Source organism: Pelodiscus sinensis, chromosome 10 (genome assembly GCF_049634645.1).
Source record: "Pelodiscus sinensis isolate JC-2024 chromosome 10, ASM4963464v1, whole genome shotgun sequence".
NCBI lineage: Eukaryota > Metazoa > Chordata > Testudines > Trionychidae > Pelodiscus > Pelodiscus sinensis.
Genome location: NC_134720.1, coordinates 13,895,397 through 13,909,710, shown reverse-complemented (window position 1 = coordinate 13,909,710; position 14,314 = coordinate 13,895,397). Strand labels below are relative to the sequence as shown.

At 41.1% G+C, this 14,314-nt stretch overlaps 1 long non-coding RNA gene across 1 annotated transcript in view; it reads left to right on the top strand.

Moving 5' to 3' along the window:
• Positions 1 to 13,607, top strand: part of LOC112547715 (uncharacterized) — a 126,025-nt gene extending 112,418 nt beyond the window's left edge. Inside the window, exons 6-8 of the long non-coding RNA XR_012906370.1 lie at positions 9,195 to 9,405; positions 10,827 to 10,871; positions 10,983 to 13,607. This is a non-coding gene — a long non-coding RNA (uncharacterized LOC112547715). The remainder of the gene's footprint in view (positions 1 to 9,194; positions 9,406 to 10,826; positions 10,872 to 10,982) is intronic.
• Positions 13,608 to 14,314: the final 707 nt, after the last annotated feature.

The following is a 14,314-nucleotide window of genomic DNA, read 5'->3' as shown; positions in this document are numbered from 1 at the left end:
TAAGAGATCCTCCGGAATAGGGCTTTATTCCGGAGGATCGGGCCAGTCTAGAAGCTTTTTTTCCGGCTTTTCCCCAAGCCAGAAAAAAAGTGGCGGACATGTTTATTTAAATCCGCGGGGGATATTTAAATCCCCCGCGCATTTCCCTATTCCCACTTTCAAAATTAGCATGCCCCTTCCGAAAAAGGGGCCAGTGTAGACGTAGCCTTAATGTTTAGCTTGTGGAAAACAAAATGAAAATGACCATGTTCCATTTAAATCATTGCTCTGGGGTGGAGCTGCAGAGGAGGGGTTCATTGCAGGTTGCCCCCAGGGAGAGAGGACAGCCCCAGTCCCCTTGCACTGCATCAGCTTACAGCCAGGTGAGAAGAGCTTCTCCATGCAGACACAGCCAGGGGAGGGGCGCATTTCTCCTGGCTGGCGCAGGTCCGAGTTTGTCTGTCCCCTGCATTCTCCAGGCAGAGAGAGGAATGCAGTAAACTGTGCACTTTCCCCTCCCTCCCTGAAGAAGGGGAACAGCGAACAATGCTCCCCTACAAATCAGGGGCTAGCTGCAGTCCCCCCCCCCCCACCCTAAAGGCATCTGATGGAGTGGAAGGTGCAGGGCTGGGACAGTCCCTAGCTCTTACTATTTAGAAACAGTTCTTGAACAGAAAAACACTTTCAAATATATAGTAGAATTGTGGGAGGAACAGAATGGGTGTTGATTTTGGCATTAAGTAGCTAAGGCAACTTTTAAAATCTTTCCTAGAAAAGTCAATTAACATATGTGCATCTTGATAGACTTACCACAACTGCTACTTAAATTAAGATATTTTCCTTTAAAATATCTTTCTTGCTTTCTTCATAGACGTTCTGATAAGAAGATAATCACAGTATAAATGCAGAGACAGACATTTGGATTGAAAAAAACCAGATGATTTTTTTTTTTCATTCTGCTTGATCCTGGAGTACTAACAGAGTGAGAATTCTTTGTCTGTAGCAGAGGTGGGTGACCTTTGACCAAAGGGACACATCTGACCTGTGGGACCCATCCATCCGGCCCCCGAACTCGCACCAGGGAGCAGGGTTGGTTCAGGCTTGCTGGGAGGACCCAGCCCACCTTCCTGCAGCACTGTGAGCAGAGACAGTCAGTAATTCAGCCACCCGAGAAGGTTAGCCTCTGTTTCCTCCTTCCCTCCCGCCCAGCCACAGTTCCTCCAGTGTCTGGGCAGTGCAGTCACCGCACCACTAATCCCAACATTCGGGGTAGAGTGACTGCACCTCCAGCTATGCAATGCAGCAACAGTGCCGCCAGACCTGGTGCTTCAGAGTGGTATAGTCAGGGGCTGGGGAGCAGGGACAGTCCCAGGAAAAGGTGTTCAGAAGTAGGGAGTGCCAGGGTAAAGAGCAGGGAGGTTAATAGGAGGCGATGGTCCCAGGGGGAATGGTTAGGGAGTAAAGATTAGGTGGGTAGATTAGAGACAGGAGTCCTGGGGGACAGTCCAGGAGTAGGGAGCAGGAGGACTGGATAGGGCATGGACATCCTGGGGCAGGTGGAGCATGGGTAGGAATCAAGGGGTTCTGGAGATCAGTCAGGGGTGGTGAACTCTAAATTTATTATTCTTTTCTGCCTATATGAAACAAACAGTCTCTTTTTCCCTTTCTCTTCCCATTCATCCAAACTGGTCACTTTCAGTACAGACTGTCATTTTTGTTTTGGTCAGCTGAAATAATCAGTACTAGCTTCTGCTGTCTGAGCATACTGATCTTCTCCTGCCATCTAGTGAATAAATGAAGAAATAACATGAAACTTAATCTATGAGATATTCAAAAAGCCTGTGACTAGAACTTTTGTTTAAAAAATAAATGTTTACTTTCATAGATTTATTCTTTTAAGATATCTGTAATACAAGTTTCCATCATGTCACTTTCTAGATCACTATATCTTTTCCCTAACAACTAAACTTATTGTTGTAATTTACTGTTTGATTTACAAGAAGTTTAACAGGTTTCATCTTTTGACAGGTAGTAATTTAAGTGTTATCCACCGTTGTATTCTATCTAATAATTTGATGTAGGGAAAAGTCTTCTTTCAACTGGTATGTTCCTTTGATGGGTATTTGTGGATAAATGTTCTGTTGTGCCAAGTTAGTTATACTACCAACAATATGTTTCAGTAATTCAGTAAATAATTAGGTCAAATGTATCAATGTTATAAAAAAGAACTTTCACTTCAGAAGTGGCTATGTTGCAAAAGCCACAGTATTTCAACTGAACAATTGATAGAATGTCTTGTTGGACTAGCCAGACACTTTGTTTTCTTTAATGACTTTATAAATATGATGAGTTACTAATAAACATTTCATACTGTATTTATGGCCAGATCCAAAAACCCACTATAGCCAATTAAAACACTTTCCCTTGCCTTCAAAGAGGCTTTGGCCAAGACTTTTACTCTCTGAAGAATTGAAAATTAACAAAAGCAACAAAAACAGCTTTTTTTTTGTTCAAATCCTTATAGATTCACCAGGTATAGATTGCCTATTTCAGCATGATGGATGTGAATGCACTGGTAGCTCATGCTAATAAGCTCTCTCTAAACCCTAATTTAAGGAACTGCTACAAAACAATATGCTATGGAATAGGAGGTTTGAATCTCACTTAGGCAAGAAGTGAAAATGAGCTTTTATGTTTATATATTTGTCCAGATTCATAACATTTCATATTGGTTTGTGCAGAAAGGACAGATGCTTGGAGAATGTGTAAGAACTGCATTTCAGAAGTGTATTACCATTAGACTATAAGGAAAAAACCCTGGGAATGGTGCCATTGGCTGAAGAGCATAACCAATGGGTGCTAGCTGCAGATAGCAAGGCAGCCAAGTCTGCAACGAATCTGTAGCTTCCACTGAAGCCTGTTTAAAAAAAAAACAAGTAAAAGAACCAGGAAACCAGCACGGGAGCTGGCAAGCTGTACCACAGGCACTTTTGCATCTTCTGGAATTGGAAACATTTGCACAGATGAAGCATAGCACCAGTCAGCATTAGCAATTTCAATCCTCTGCTGGGTGTACCTTTAACATATATGCATAGCACCCTGTGTGTTGAAAAACTAGGACAACTTGGCCAATTGCAACAGAACATTCGATTATTAATACTTAACCATTTTCATTTGTTTGGGTGATCAAAAAAACTGGAGTTTCTCATTTTGGAACCAGGATTTTGTATCATATCACCAGGGTTGTAAGAATAGCACAGTACCTACAGGCTACGTCTACATTGGCATCCCTTTCTGGAAAAGGGATGCTAATGAGACGAGTCAGAATTGCAAATCCGCAGGGGATTTAAATATCCCCCGCGGCATTTGCATTTACATGGCTGCCGCTTTTTTCCAGCTTGGGGATAAGCCGGAGAAAAGTGCCAGTCTAGATGCGATTCTCTGGAAAATAAGCCCTTTTCCGGAGGATTTCTTATTCCTACTTTCAAGTAGGAATAAGAAAGTAGGAATAAGAAATCCTCTGGAAAAGGGCTTATTTTCCGGAGAATCGCGTCTAGAGTGGCGCTTTTCTCCGGCTTATCCCCAAGCCAGAAAAAAGCAGCAGCCATGTAAATGCAAATGCCGCGGGGGATATTTAAATCCCCCGTGGATTTGTAATTCCGACTCATCTCATTAGCATCCCTTTTCCGGAAAGGGATGCCAATGTAGACTTAGCCTCAATGTATGCACTGAATCCTCAGCAACATGCTATGAATTTCCCACCACCACCATAAGAACTGAAGTTGTTTTCTACTATGGCTTAGATTTGGTGAAGACAATTAAACATTCACCAGTCAAAAAGAGTTTTAGATATGGCAATATTATTATCCAGAATTACAGATGTGGTGAAAAAACAGAGAAAATCAGTTACCTCTTAACTTGAAATGTGCATCCAGATTAGTTGTAGAACAAATACAGCATTTGGTTGGTGAGGGTCAGTAGTGCTCCAGGCAAAAAAATACACACAAAGAACAGAAGCAAGCATCCTTCTATCCTCAAGAAGAGCATACTATAATGATGCCTCAGTATACTACTTGCCTCTCTTGTAAGTAATTTACATGCCCAGGTTTAATAATGTCAACTCCTCATTTGTCATGGTTGTGCTCTTTATAATATTGCAACTCCACAATCTGTAATGCAGTGTTTCTCCTTTCCCTTTACACTCTGATGTTTGTACATTTCCTCTTTCATTTGTTCAGAGCAACATCCAGGCTAGATCCCATTGCAAACTTCCCTCCAGCAGAGTCAAGCATTGTTATTCTTATTCATCCTACAGGTTTCCCTCTCTCATCCCTGCTGGTAGTATGATTTTTAATGGAATATTAATGCCATCAGGTTTAGAGGTCTGCTTGGGCCTAATTTTAAAGCCCTATCTTAATTCAACTAGTTCGGAACCAATCCCAAACCGAACTCCAATGTGCCAGATCTATGTGTTTCAAATGAAGGGTTTGCCTACATGAAGAATTAGTTTGTGGCAAACTAAGGTACTGAACTGACCCCCACTCTAGCCTGTTACTGACTATACACCCCGCTGACATCCACACAAGCAATTTGTTAACATGCTTTGATCTAGTCCTCTTTCAAACAGGCTTAGATCAAATTGCATTAACAAACTGGTCATTCATGCATCAGCGGGGTGCTACCCAGACAGTTAGTTGACAGCTGGCTGGTGCAGGATAGGTTCACATCGTAGCTTGCCACAATCTGCCCTCAGTGATAAGAACCTGAATGCTTGCTATACAAGTCACAGCCAACCTAATCCAAACCTGATACTTGTCATTGGGTCCCATTGGGTTTGCATTGGCTATGGTTGTAAGCCTCTAGTCAGGTTTACAACTCATTCCATGCTGACACTTACAGCTTGGTTATCTAAGCCATGCCTGTGCAATTGCAGGTCTAAAAATCACATGTCTATATGCTAGTGTAAGCAATCACATGCATACAAGTTAGTACATATATACCAGGAAATCCTATCTTATCAGCCGATCCAGGCAGAAAGTATAATTACTATTATTTTTAAAGTTTACATACGACAGAAGAGATTAACTTGATGTTCAGATAGTAAAAAAGAACAGCTATTAGTTATGAACTGTAATTAGATCAAGGATTTTGGTGACTAGAACATCAGAGAATGACATCAGATATGTACTTTACATCAAAATGAAACTACAGCCCCTAATTGCAAATCAGTTTGAAAAAGATGTGGGGCATAGATTTTGTTGCAAATTGGTGTAATATAGTGCATATATTCACATATTGCAAAAACCAACAAATGTAGAAAAACTTATCTGGTAGAATTCTCTCATGAGATAAATATTTTTATTTGGTCATTGAGAAATATAGCATTGTTATTGATTATTTCTTCATGTATTTTGAGACAAAAAACATTCTCCTCTGGTTTTAGGGATTAAAAATACCCTTCTGGTAGCAGCAAGTAAGGTATTTTAATTGAGGATTAAATGTAACCATTTATACTTATTCCCAAATTTTGGCCAAAATCCAATACACCAAACCCTGAGCCTGGAATTTTAAAAATGGGTACAATGTTTTCCTTTTGTGTTCTACAAAGTATAACAACATAGTATCAGCACCTTGCCAAGCTGAAGTTTTCCATAAGTAGCACAACATGTCAGCCACTTTCCAAAACCCACAGTAAATTATCTCTATTTTTGTATTCACATTGGAAAGCCAAATTATGCTGCAGCATATTTTCAAAAGGGCATTCTCATATGTTCTGTTTCGTACCTTATATTTTCCTTTACTGTCCTTATTTTTCAAGTTTCTTGGAAAGAATTACCAAGGAATCAGTTTTACTAGATGTATTCTTTTTGATCCTGAATACTGAGATTACACAGACACATTCTTTCAAATGAAACACTCCAATCTAGCTCTTAGGGCTGAGCTTCATTACCTTCTGAGCTCTGGTCCAGCATCTGGTCCAGCCTGAGTAAATGTCTGACATACAGTAGCTTCTCTCTAGTCGCATAAAATGCGATAGGGTCAGATTCTAATATCATTTCTAATAGTGCGCAACATCTTACTCTGACTACACCACATCAATTTCAATGGAGAAAGGCAATACTCAATGTGAGTGAAGAAACAATGAATAGATCTCATGTATCCACTTCTGCAATGGAAAATCCTTTAAGGATCTGAATTTTTATTCTTTAAATGTCATTTCTGGTGTAACAAATATGTAGGATGCTCTACCCTCATTGCAAAGCACAAATACATTCTCAGATAAAAATCTCACTGGATTCCAAATATTAGACCCAACTATAATCACCCATATTAAAATCCAGATTCTGGCCCTCTTCTTCACACTGAATAGCAACCTTACTTTTATGGCAAAAGACCAGCTTGGCTTAACAAGGAGATCTTGCATGATCTCAAAATAAAAAAGGAGTCATATAAAAAATTGAAACTAGGACAAATAAGAAAGGATGAATATAGGCAAGCAACACGGGAATGCAGGGGCAAGATTAGAAAGGGAAAGGCACAAAATGAGCTCAAATTAGCTACAGGCATAAAGGGAAACAAGAAGACCTTTTATAAATACATTAGAAGCAAGAGGAAGACCAAGGACAGGGTAGGCCCACTGCTCAGTGAGGAGGGAGAAACAGTAACAGGAAACTTGGAAATGGCGGAGATGCTCAATGACTTCTTTGTTTCGGTCTTCACCGAGAAGTCTGGAGGTGTGCCTAACGTAGTGAATACAAGCAGAGAGAGGGTAAGTTTAGAAGATAGGATACACAAAGAACAAGTTAAAAATCACTTAGGAAAGTTAGATGTCAGCAAGTCACCAGGTCCTGATGAAATGCATCCCAGGATACTCAAGGAGCTGATAGAGGAGGTATCTGAGCCTTTAGCTATGATCTTTGAAAAATCATGGAAGACAGGGGAGATTCCATGGAAAAGGGCAAATATTGTGCCCATCTATAAAAAGGGGAATAAGAACAACCCAGGAAACTACAGACCAGTCAGTTTAACGTCTGTCCCAGGAAGATAATGGAGCAGGTAATTAAGGAAATTATATGTAAACACTTGGAAGGTAATAAAGTAATAGGGAATAGCCAGCATGGGTTTGTGAAGAACAAGTCATGCCAAACTAATCTGATAGCTTTCTTTGATAGGATAACGAGCCTTGTGGATAAGGGAGAAGCGGTGGATGTCATATACCTAGACTTTAGTAAGGCATTTGATACGGTCTCACATGATATTCTTATTGATAAACTAGGCAAATATAACTTAGATAGGACCACGATAAGGTGGGTGCATAATTGGGTGGATAACCATAGTCAGAGAGTTGTTGTTAACGGTGCTAAATCCTGCTGGAAAGGGATAACAAGTGGAGTTCCGCAAGGGTCTGTTTTGGGACCCGTACTGTTCAATATCTTCATCAATAATGTAGATATTGGGATAGAGAGTACGCTTATTAAGTTTGCAGATGATACCAAACTGGGTGGGGTTGCAACTTCTTTGGAGGATAGGGACATAATTCAAAATGACCTTAGCAAGTTAGAGAAATGGTCAGAGGTAAACAGGATGAGGTTTAATAAAGAGAAATGCAAAGTGCTCCACTTAGGAAGGAACAATCAGTTCCATACATACAAGATGGGAAGCGACTGTCTAGGAAGGAGCATGGCGGAAAGGGATCTAGGGGTCATAGTGGACCACAAGTTGAATATGAGTCAACAGTGTGATGCTGTTGCAAAAAAAGCAAATATGATTCTAGGTTGTATCAACAGGTGTGTTGTAAGCAAAACTCGTGAAGTCATTCTGCCGCTCTACTCTGCACTAGTTAGGCCTCATCTGGAGTACTGTGTCCGGTTCTGGGCGCCACATTTCAAGAAAGATGTGGAGAAATTGGAAAGGGTACAGAGAAGAGCGACAAGAATGATTAAACGTCTAGAGAACATGACCTATGAAGCCAGGCTTCATGAACTGGGCTTGTTTAGTTTGGAAAAAAGAAGATTAAGGGGGGACATGATAGTGGTTTTCAAATATCTAAAAGGGTGTCACAAGGAGGAAGGAGAAAATTTGTTCCTCTTGGTTTCTGAGGACAGGACAAGGAGTAATGGGCTTAAAGTGCAGCAAGGGAGGTTTAGATTGGACATTAGGAAAAAATTCCTGTCAGGGTGGTCAAATATTGGAATAAATTGCTAAGGGAGGTGGTGGAATCTCCCTCTCTGGAGATATTTAAGAACAGGTTAGACAGACATCTGTCAGGGATGGTGTAGACAGATCTTGGTCCTGCCTTGAGGGCGGGGGGCTGGACTCGATGACCTCTCGAGGTCCCTTCCAGTCCTATGATTCTATGATTCACACATGATTCTATTGGAACTGACATGAATAAAGGAAATTGAATGTGGTCTTGAAGGAACCCCGTGTCAGGACATTCAGATACTTTGGGTGTCAAGGAGAATATTTTGAGGAGAGTGTGCACAATGTTTACTTTATGTGGATGTTACATAGCACACCATCACAGCTTACATCAGACTTCAACCAGCATCAGTATTATTTTTATGGGAAGAGGTTACATGATTTAATAATAGTCCAAATGAAAAAAAGTTCTGAATTATCAAGAAATACAGAAAACAAATCAGTACTTTCAATGCTTTGATTTGCTTGTTCAATGCCATGACAGGTAGTGTCCTTATTATGACATGAACAGTCATCACAATCACTACTATGTGCCAAAAGCAAAAAGCCACAATAGGTGTTATCAGATTTTAATATGACCATATCAGATTTGTTGCTACCACTGTTATATAATTGCAACAAATCATATCTGAAATGTGTCAAGTAAAGTATCAATAGAAACGTTATGATTTGCTGAATTTGATTATGCTATTTCTAAGCATGTTTCATTTTTAATTTGAAGTTATGAATATTGGCTCTATACCTGGATTTCAAATATTTGTTTCTGGGTAGTACCCACAAGGTATTTAGCCAGCACATTTTGAAGGGCTATTGAAGTTAAATGGCTCATCGAGGAACACTTAACTCACAATGGACCATGGGAGACACCTATCTATAGTAAATGGCCTTTCTTGTGAACATTCCATTTGGAGAATAGGTTATGGCTTGTACTTTGACGAAGCAAAATCATGCATGGACATCTGACTTGCCCATGTGACTCCAAACACCATCTTGTTCCCCATAATTTTTCACAGTGAGATTGCCTTCACTTCACGGAAGCTATAAAAGGCCCTAGAAACATATCCATTCTGCCTCTTTCCTGCTCAAACCTCTGGACTATGGACTTACTCTAATGGAAGTTATTCTAACCAAGAGACTGAAGACTTCCCAGTGATTTGGAAGCAACCAGAGCAACCAGTTTATTCTACCACGGCTACAATCCTGAACCAAGAACTTTCAATAATTGTATGTATTTGATTTCTTTAAATAGTTTTAACTCTCACATTTGTCTTTCTTTCCTTTTTTATAAATAAACCTTCAGATATTAGATACTAAAGGATTGGCAACAGTGGGATTATTGAATAAGATCTGAGTTATGTATTCACCTGGATACGTGGCTGGTACTTTGGGATCAGAAGAATGTTTTTGATCATGGTGGGAAAATACTGGCCCATAGGCTGGATCCAGCTCCTGGTGGGCCCCTACTGCTATATTTCCCTGAACCTTCACAGGTACTGGCAATGACAGCTCCCGTTGGCCTTGGATCACCATTCCTGGCCAACAAGAGCTACAGGAAGCAGTGTCTTGGTCCATGTCACTTCCTGTGACTCCTGTTGGCTGAGAACAGTGATCTACTGCCAACATGAGCTGTGATTACTGGTACCTGCAGAGGTTCAGGTAAATATAGTAGCAGCAGCCCACTGGGACTAACCCTGGCAAACTGCCACCATTTTATTGCCCACCCGTGATTTTGTTTGATTAAATTGTTTGAAATAACTCCCAGAATCTTTAAGCTTTGTGTCTGGGTGTTGAATCAAGGACTGGAATGCCAAAGACCTGCTTTTGTGACTTCTTGTTAGCCAGTGTGGTGAAACAGATTACTTTTGTTGCTGATTTGGTCTATCTTATGAAAGAATATCCATCAGTTCTGGGGTGTCTGTCCTCTCTCTCAGCAGTTTGTCCTAAATTAGGTATTCTCCATTGTGACCCACAGAGGCATGGTTACAGTGTATTACTTAGAAAAGCAAGAAACAGCCATTGGAGGGAATCCTGCACCGGAGGTAGGGGGCAAAATGGAGCCATCCCTATTCTCAAGTGTCTGCCTGGACCCAGAACATGTACAGAGAGGAGACACACACACACACACACACACAGAGGACATTAAGACTCTGGTGGTTCCTCCCCTCTTCTCCCTCCTACCACATTAGAACAATCAGACATCCCAATTGGCCACAACTGTTTCTCTTTTAAGCCCTGCTCCAGCTGTCCTGACCCTCCTCCCCCCAAAAGTGTGCATTTGTCCTGTTTGATGTTGCAGAGTTCCTCTACCCATTTTTTTCAGAAACGTTGGGTTAGGTGCACAGTAACATGCAGGGCAGAGGAGATGATAGCCCCTTGCAGGAAGAGGCCGTGTCCCAGTATATGAGGAGCTGGCAGGGTTACAGCTATTTGAGAAATAGAACCAAGGGTGGATTTTTAGATATGTATGGGGAATTTAGAGGAGGGTGCGACGTGTCTCCTTTCCTTCCTGATAATTTAAACATGAGTGGAGCTAGCAAGGAATTTAGACAAAATAAAAAGAGAGAGATACTCATAGCTAGCTGAAGAGGATACAGAACTATTGCAGCAGGTTTTAAGAGAGATGTGGTGTTGCTTTCTTCATTCAGATATTCCCGATGCTTCAGAAATGAAATCAACATCTCCCTCTCCTGGTCAGTAAAGCAACAATTTTTTACATGCCTTTACTCTCATTATGTCTTGCTTAGTTCTAAGAATTAAAAGCCTCATGCGATTGACTGACACACCACCTTCCTTTTTTCCAGCCTTCTCCCTCCATCCCTCTTTGTTGTGACTACAATCGAGAGAGCATCTTTCACAGCCCTGGATGTTCAGCAAACAATCCATAGCATGGAAAGCAGGACTGAAGCCCTAGCCCAGACTAAGTCAAAGGATGTATTCTGATTCTTACCATTTCACAGATGAAATGGGCTTGTGCAGCTGGGTGCTAGTTTTATGGCGTGAGACATTAACTGCATTGAACCCAGGGCTGGATTGAGACCTTTAGAGGCCCTAAGCACTGAAAAGATTATGGTGCCCCCAATATGTAATTCAAACTAAAAACAATACTATACCATAAAATCTCTTCTTCTTTTTTTCTGGTGCCTCTGCTTTGCTGGTGCCCTAAGCATGTGCTTAGTCTGCCTATTGGGTAATCCAACCCTGATTGAACCACTTGCATTTCAAGCACAGAATCAAACCAGCAGATTACTCAAATATTTAGAGGCAGTGCTAGGAAAATATATGAGGAAAACATTTAGGCTACATCTATACTGCAGGCTTCTTGTGCAAGAACGGCCATTCTTGGGCAAAAACTTGTGGCGCGTCTACACTGCACGTGCGTTCTTGAGCAAGTAAATTTACAGTAAAGCATCGGAACAGAGGGCTTCTTGCACAGGAGTTATTCCTCTCCCCACGAGGTATAAGCCCTCTTTTGTTTTGGAGCCAGATCCACTTCCTCAGATCGTATTCTGGAAGAGAATTGGCATAACCATATATACCAAAAGAATACAATGAAAAAAATATACACATTATTAAACTGACAAATCAGATTTAGTACAGAAGGTTTGGTGAGGGAGAGGGAGGGAATAGCTATTTATGAGTCAATGAATGGCTAATCAGGGGTGATAAGTGGGGAAGCTATCTTTGTAAAGGTTAAGGTAATTAGCATCTTTGTTAAGGCCCATTCGTTAAGTGTCAAGTTTAAGCATGAAAGAAAGATCTGAAGTTTCCCTCTGTAGTCCAGTGTTAAAGTCTCTTTGAAGTAAGATGCATGTAGTAAGGTCATTAAGATTATGTCCAGTTAGGTTGAAATGAAAAGCAACTGGTTTTTCCTTGTGAAGATGTCTGATATCTGATTCGTGGGCATTAATTCTTTGGCGAAGTGTCTGAGAAGGCTCTCCAATATACATAGCAGAAGGACACTGTTGGCACATGATGGCATACATTATATTTCTGGATGAACAGGAATATGTGTTCTTGATCATATAACTGACATGGTTAGGTCCAGTGATGGTGTCACCAGAGTAAATATGTGGACAAAGTAGGCAACGGGGTTTGTTGCAAGGGAAAGTTCCAGGGTTGGTATTTATGTGGTGTGTCCTGTGGTTGTTGTTAAGAACAACATTATGCCTGACTGAGATTATCATGGCTGGTAGGTTCAGACTTATAGTAAAATACACTGGGCCTGATTCTGATCACGTTTACTCATCATAAATCAGGAGTATCTCAGTTACAGTCAGTGAAGTCATACCAGCATAAAGCCAGACAGAGATCAAATGCAGCATGGCTGTCTCCTCCTCCTCCTTCGCTGTGAGTCATTTCCTTGCCCTTCTATCTCCTAGCTACACTTCCCTTGGGGTATGTCTAGACTACATGCCTCTGCCAACAGAGGCATGTACATTAGACATACTGACATAGTCAATGAAGAGGGGATTTAAATATCCCCGCTTTATTAGAATAAAAATGGTCGCTGCGTTGTGCTGGCTCAGCTGTTTGTCAGCACAAAGCAGCAGTCAAGTCGGGGATCAGTTGGCAAGGAAAGCCTTTGGCGACCGATCCTGTAAACCTCGTTGCACGAGGCAAAAGCGATCAAACTGAGAGTCAGGCCCCAAGTGGGTTGCAAACCTGTTTTCACAGGGTCGCCAAGATTGGCTTAGACTTTCTGGGGCACAAGGCTGAAGCCCAAGCCCATACGCCACTCTCCAGGGCTGAAGCTGAAACCTTGGGTTTCAGCCCTGGGCAACAGAGCTCAGTTTAAAGTCCTCCTAGTTGAGGCTGAAGATTTCACTTGAAGATCTCATTCTCCCACTTGCAGTGGTGGGGTTTGAGTGGGCTCAGACTTCAGTCCCTCCCCCACCCCGGGTTGCGTAGTAATTGTTATCAGAAGGGGTCACAATGCAATGAAGGTTGAGAAACCCTGGTAATCCCTGTACAACCAATAAAGATACTTGATAAAACTGGGATTACCACACTAGTTTGTTTTTCTTCTCCATTTCCACAGATGTTTGAGAGCATGTTATCACAGCAGAGTGAGAATGGGGACTCAGTAGGAAGAAAGTTTGCTCTGTTAAGAACAAAACCAGTTCCAGTTTTGATGGGTACAAAGGCGCCTCAGGCAGAAGAACCAGTGCTATTCCGAAAGAAGCTTGCCTTCTAGACGTAGCCTCAGAAAAATAATGCTTATCTACCTGAACCTGGTGAAATTTAAATATGCAGCAAAGCACAACAAGGAGCTCTTCACTCTGATATTGAAGATAAATTAATTCTACACACAGAAAAGCCATCATCTGACCTCCCATCAGCACATTTTCCCCAAGCCCATATGGTACATGCTTATGACTATTTGTCACTTTTTCCAGGTATAGTAAAAAGTTGATACCTAGACCTACCTCTTATCTTGTAAAAGGATTTTCTCAGGCAAAGCTAATTTTCCTCTCAACCTTTAGATTATTTCCTATATGGATTCTTATGGTTTATTAGTAACATTTGCTAAAATGTTAAATAAAAATGCTGAAGGAAAAAATATAGTTCTACATTAAACACAACAATGTGCTTTATGGGCACACTTTAAAAAAGTGTTAAATGAGGATTACCCCTGCACATCCATACTGAAGTCAGGGTACCTCATTTTGTGGCTTACAGAGATGTTTTGCCACCCACCCACTACCAACAAAAATGCAGAATCAGCCACGTGTTCCCCTCTTTTCCTTACCTAGTCATTGTTCTACTGTTAGGGCTAAATGACCTCTGGCAGAAGTGGACAATTCCACTGTAGTCAACATAATTGCATCCGCAATGCATTTGGCTCTCACATTGGGCCCAAAATCAGCAAGCTAATGTACCTACATGGTAGGCAACAGAGAAATTTCCTTGTGCTTTCTTTTGATTCAGACAATGGGTTTCAATGAAATGGACTCTCATGAGGACTATAAAAACAGAGAGTCCGTGTATCTACATATGGCACTTCCATTTTATTATACAATGTAGATAATGAACAAAAAAGAGTCCAAGGAGCAGATGACCACTCTACTCTGTAGAAAATGTTTGAACTAATTGAAATCAGGCTAAACAAAGATAAATAACGCTTTAATTAGGA